Here is a 4,934-nt window from a genome sequence, read left to right on the forward strand (position 1 = left end):
CGCGCCCCCTAGAGGTCGACCTCAGGAACAAGGGTTGCTTCCAAGACAAGGCTGAATAAAGTTTCCAGGCCTTCTAGGCCAATGCACAGGGTGGGAAGGGGCTACCAAGAGTGGGCAAAGCCTTTAACTCCGTTTTCTGGAGACCTAGAACGAATCCTCTAGTTACTAGCCTGCATCCCCAGGCTATTAAACTGACCACAGTCAGCAAGCTGGAAAAGCTACTTGATTTGTTCAAACGGGAAAGACTCAGAGTCAACTAACGTTTACTGAGCACCTGCTATGTTCTAATCTCTGTGCTGGATTTTCACTTACATTTCCTCATTTAAATTTCTCAGCAACCCTGTGAGGGAGGTTTTATCTTCTGTGTTTCTGGTAAGGTAATTAGAGCACTCTGAGGGAAGTTATTTGGGCGCAGTTGAAAAATGGCTACATCAGGATTTGTATTAGTTTGCTAGAGCTGTCATAACAAAGTACCGAAAACTGGGTGGCTTAAAATTACTGAACTTCTCTGAACCTTAGTTTCCTCATCTCAGAAGAGCCTCACAGAGTCTTTCTGAAACGTGAAGGCAACAACCAACAACGTAGACAAAGTACTTGGATGGTTCCCACTAAATGTTATTCGATGACTGCATTATATGGAGTCCGCCACTGAGGATCTGTGGCAGAATTTTTTCTCAGCCTGCAGTACTAGGAATAATTGGGCTTTTCTCTGAGAAATGAGGTCAAAACAAAAATCTCAGGAATCATGTAACTAGTCAATTTCTTTCTTTGTGTTGGCTACTAGGTAGCTCAGGGCCAAATTTGTGGCCTGCCTTTAGTCCTGCATTCTATTTTATTTTATTTTTTGAATGGAAAAATAGTATTTGATATTTAGCTTTCAGAATACAGAACCATCTCAGAGAAATTGTGACACCAGTGTATATTTGAGATCATATTTGTATAATTAGTAATTGTCACAGCAATGGGAAACACTTGCTTTTTGGGTATGTTGTACATTAATGTTATAAGTACTCCACATTGTTGCAAAATAATTTCAGCTCAGTGCTGACAGTTATGTGAATAAATGTAAACTCCATTACTAGGTGAAATTTGAAAAGGTGGAATGCTTACTAATTATGTGTTATTAACACAAATGTCAGTGAAAGCAGTCTAACAGGTGCAGAAGCATAGTAACAAAAATATAATTATCAATACAGTTGTCTTATGGGAGTAAACCATGTATCATTAGGTTTAAATTAAACTAAGGTGATTATTTTTAATTTTTGCTCTTTCTGACTCTTTCCTATAAATACAGTGGCAAATTCCGATCATTTATCCTTTTTTAATCTCCCTATGAGTAAATTTGCTGATACTGGACACTATATTCAAATACATAATCATTATCATCTTCTAATTAAATAGATTATTATTAGTGGAAACTCATCAAAGGTTTTAAGGCTATTAACGGTTTCATGAAACTTAAATCTCTAATTTTAGAAGTAACTAGCTAACAAATGTTTCCTTCTATTGGTAAACAGCCATCATACACAAGTGTTACTATCAGTATCTGAATAAGGTGTTTAAATACTTGTATTTTACTTAAGAGCTGGATTACAGACTTTATAATATATGTGAAACATTGTCAAATATTGTGATAATGCCATTATGATAATAGCTTATGGTTGGCACTAAAAAAAAAAATTGGCTGGTCATAGTACATTTTTCTGAACTGAATTTTAAATTTTCTAGAAGCTAACATGATAAAAAATTGGCCATCTTGATATGCTATATCACAATTTCTTTCATACAGTTCACAGGCCTTTCTCATTGCCTTTTTATGAACGATCCTGAAGTTCTGAGTGATCTTTTGAAAGTCTCTGTGATTGCATCTTCAAGCCATCATGTCATTTTGTGCCTTAGACAGAGCACCTGAAGTCTTCTTTAATTCAGTTTGCCGTTTTTCCTGGTCTTCTACCAGGTTTTTTATTTTCTGCTTCCAAAATGTGTTCCTCTTCCTTGTTATAGCTTTTCAGGAACTGTGTTAATTTTTCATTCTCTTTCAGGAATTTTTGGCAGCCTCGTTAGTATTTTCTGCTTGAGTTTTAAGTACTCCTTTGTTTGTCAGTTCTTTTGCCAGCTGAGTAATAAGGGTAACCAGACGTGTCAACATTAGCCAAAAAAATAATGAAAATCCAGAAAAATAAAGATTTCTTTGAGACCTAAAAAGTTTCATCTGTGTACGTTCATGGGCAGCAGGCCTGCTGGGTGAGCTCTTTTCAGTGGCAGGAGTAGTAGAATATTTCATTACTTCTCTCACAGCAATCTAGAAACATAACAATCAATAGGATTATACAGGAAAGCCTGGTTCCAGAAAGTTACAATTTTGCCCCAGATGTTAAATGAAAGTCTTCTGCCATCTTTGAGGAGGAATAAAAGATAGAAGATTAAAATGAGTCCTATTTCAGCATAAAGAAAGGTTGCAACTGCCACCCACCGGAGAATCATTTTTTCTCTTCACACCCCACCTGTGACCAGCCAGCCACCCCGTGCTGTTTGTGGCCACCGACTAGGCCTGAATTTTAAAACTAGAAATTACCTATGGCTTCATCCTGTTTTTCCAGCTGACATTAATTTTTCTTTGCCTTGATTTTTTTTTTTATTATGCAGTTGTTCTTATTGTATATTATGTATATTTTGAAGTTTCTGCTAATACATAATAAAAGCATGTAGATTTTCATCACTCTGGTAGTCCTCAAATTAGAAGAGCTTGTGCCTGAAAGTCTTGTTTTCACATTGCTCAATGGGAACTTATAAATGCATTGTTTTCATACAAGCAGCATTCTGAAGGGTGATTAGTTTCCTGGCCAGCCCATAAGCACCCATCTAGTAGTGTAACAGCAGTATTCATTCCAATATGGAGCCACCACTTACAATTCTGTTTCTCTGGAAATGTGAGGAGTACAGTGGGTTCGTGAATGACACGTTTTTCTCCTGATCCAGCCGTGCAGAAGGTCCCTGGATGCCCACTGAGGTTGTTATTTACCCTGCTCCCCTACACAAGCTCCTGCTATGAGGGCGGAGTTACAACTATGTTAAAAAAAGAAGGAAAGCTTGGAGCCCTCACGGTGGAATGGGGGGAGTAGGAGAAAAAAAAAGCTAGTGGCTTCAACAACAGAAATGTATTGTCTCCCAGTTATGGAGACCAGAAGCCTGAAATAAGGTGTTGGTGGGGTTGGTTCCCTCTGAGGGATGCGAGGAAACAATCTAGTCCAGACCTTTCTTCTTGGCGTGTAGATGGTTGTTGACACGGTTTTCTCTGTATGCATGCCTGTCTCCAAATTCCCGCTTTTTAGAGGGACATGTCATATTGCAGTATGGCCCACTCAAATGATCTCATTTTAATTTGATTACCTCTGTAAAGAACCTATCTCCAAATGAAGTCGTGTTCTGAGATAGTGGGGGTTAGAATATCAACATGTGGCTTTTGGAGGACACAATTCAACTCATAACTACTCAGAACTCCTGATTCTAACCCTGGCGCTTGCCTGTATATTCAAGCAGTGTTTCTCACACTTGGATGTACGTGAATTTTCCTGTAAAACTTTTAAAAAATATTGATGCCTAGGTTCCACTCCCAAGGGTTATGATTTAAGTGATACAATGTGTATATGGACATTAGGATTTAAAAAAAAAACTCCCCAGGTGATTCTAGGATCAGTCAAGGTTAGACCACTGTTTTGGAGTGACTTTCCATCACCATTTCTGGGCTCCACCCCAGAGGAAGGCAGCACTCTCTCCTTGCTTTGCTGCCACTGAAAAGAGTCCAAATTTGTCTTTAATGTCCCAACCTTGGTCACATTTCTGCTCCACCTTTTTAAATTCTGTAAGCACATTTGCTCCTCACACCTGCAGAATTAGGACCTAGTATGGTACCTGACCCAGAGTTGGCCTTAATAAGTGTCTGAAGAAATAAAGGAGAGAAAAGAATCACAGAGGAAGAAATGCAAAGGGATGGGACATAGAATTGGGAAATTCTTGCAAAAGAGGTATTTCTGGACAAAGGAGATTTCCTGGTACCCACTGAAGGAAAATGTTAGCACAAACAGGGCCCAGGGATGGAGAATCTGCCAGGGATTTGTCTCCCATGGATACTAATGAAGGGATCAAATCAGATCCACAACTCCAGATTTAATAGTTGTACTTGAGGTGAGGACTAACTAACCTTGGGTTATCACTACCCCTTACCCTCCACACCCAGGGCTGGCAAATTGTAGTCCAAGAGGATCGCCTCTTAATGTTGAACATCCTGGAAAACAAAGAGTGAAGTGCTGACTTTATTGTTTTGCGAAGTGGGGAATGAGTGACTGTGGTTTTCCTGTGCTTTGGCTTCTTTCCTCACCTGTGGCTAATCCATCCCCACCCTCTGGGGTAATTGGGGCTGACAGGGAATGAGCTAATTAGGACTTCCTGTATAAACAGGGAGTCTATACCTCCAGGAGAAAATGAACTCACAGGTCTAACAAGCGATTTGAGAAGCACAACTATTTGAAATGAAATATATTAGGTTACAGAATCCAAGTACACATGTGAAAACAAATGACTGAATAATTTAATATTGGCTCAATAAACATACAAAAAGAGATTAAAAATATAATGACAATATAAACAAGAATAAGAAAACAAAGCAATAAGACATCTTAGGTATGAAAATTTAATAGCTGAAATGAACACCTCAGATGGATAAATAACAGAATGGATAAAACTGCGTTATAAATTAGCAACTTGTAAGACTAGGTGGATTCCTCTTTCAGAAGGAAGAAGGAAAGTCCAAAAGCATAAAATATAAAGAAAAACCTTGGTTATTTGGAAGATACAAGTAGAAGAACTACCATGTGTGTAATAAAAGTCCTAGAAAAAGAGGAAAAATAAAAATGAAGAGAAAGAAATGAAGAAAA

The 4,934-nt window shown here is 38.3% G+C and overlaps 1 pseudogene across 1 annotated transcript; it reads right to left on the reverse strand.

Moving 5' to 3' along the window:
- Positions 1–1,790: 1,790 nt before the first annotated feature.
- LOC308496713 (B-cell receptor-associated protein 29-like) lies at positions 1,791–2,484 on the reverse strand (annotated as a pseudogene). The gene has a single exon. The product of its transcript is annotated as a B-cell receptor-associated protein 29-like (transcript).
- Between the last annotated feature and the right edge of the window lie 2,450 nt (positions 2,485–4,934).

The sequence above is a fragment of the Rhinolophus hipposideros genome (assembly GCF_964194185.1).
Source record: "Rhinolophus hipposideros genome assembly, chromosome: 4".
NCBI classification, from domain to species: domain Eukaryota; kingdom Metazoa; phylum Chordata; class Mammalia; order Chiroptera; family Rhinolophidae; genus Rhinolophus; species Rhinolophus hipposideros.